Source organism: Sinocyclocheilus grahami, unplaced genomic scaffold, assembly GCF_001515645.1.
Source record: "Sinocyclocheilus grahami isolate Dianchi unplaced genomic scaffold, SAMN03320097.WGS_v1.1 scaffold460.1, whole genome shotgun sequence".
In the NCBI taxonomy this organism is placed as follows: Eukaryota; Metazoa; Chordata; class Actinopteri; order Cypriniformes; family Cyprinidae; genus Sinocyclocheilus; species Sinocyclocheilus grahami.
In genome coordinates this window covers 875253-876307 of record NW_015505639.1, presented here as the reverse complement: position 1 = coordinate 876307, position 1055 = coordinate 875253, and positions in this window count along the sequence as shown.

Genomic DNA, 1055 nt, shown 5'->3' with positions numbered 1-1055 from the left:
CTCCTCTAAACTCAACACAGTGTCAGTTTACAAACATTCAAACTTTATCACCTCCCTTCATGTCTACATTCTCTTTTCCAAATAGCACCAAAATTGCCCTTGTTTCCCCAGTTTGAGATGCAAGAATTGCTATTTAATCTCTGTTTAATTTATATGTAATTTCTCTTTTGCATGAAACCATCGACATTTCTTGTCATTTGCATACTGAGTCACTCTAAATGTGTTTACATTAGATAAAATATCAAAGCAAACATCATGCGCAAACAAATGCTGCTCTTTCTTTTATATAAATACCAATGTGTCCAAATATTTTTTAAAGCCACTGTTTCAGATTTTTTTTTTCATGCCTCAACGCTTAATTTCATTGCTGAATATAATTGCTGATTCATTCTATTTGATTGAGGATGTGTTTTATGGGTGTAGAAGATCATCGGCTGAGAAGGATTACAAACGTAAAACACCTTCCTGATTTTAATTACCTCATATGCAAATGTTTTCCTTAGAATCTTTTTAATGCAAAACTTTGTAGATTGCATTATGAAAGATGATTGCTTTAAATTTTTTCAGTTGAAATTTTTTTAATAAAACCCATCACAGATTGTAAATTGAATTTAGCTGACATCTCGGAAGATCTTTCTGATTTTTGTAGACTTTCTGTTTTGTGAAGTGAAGTATAAACACAGGCCATAATTATGATTCCTTCAACTGTCTGGTTCCTCCATCCGTGCTGCATCAATGGGACGATAACTGTCCTATCACCATGGAAAAAAACAAAACAAAACAAAAACATCTACACCATTTTACAGCATAATCAGAAAATTTACACTGAAACTCACATGTTTTAACATGCACTGATCTGATGACTTATGGATTATGCCATTAATTTTTAGAGGAACTTGCATAGATTAATTCAGTGTTCAGTGCATCAGCCACTCAAACACATGAATCTAATTCATAGAGGTCATTTAAGACATATTCAACAAATACAGTGGATACCAAAAAAATATTAATTTTTTTCATTCAGCTTTATTTTTCATTCAGCTCTCATTTCTTGT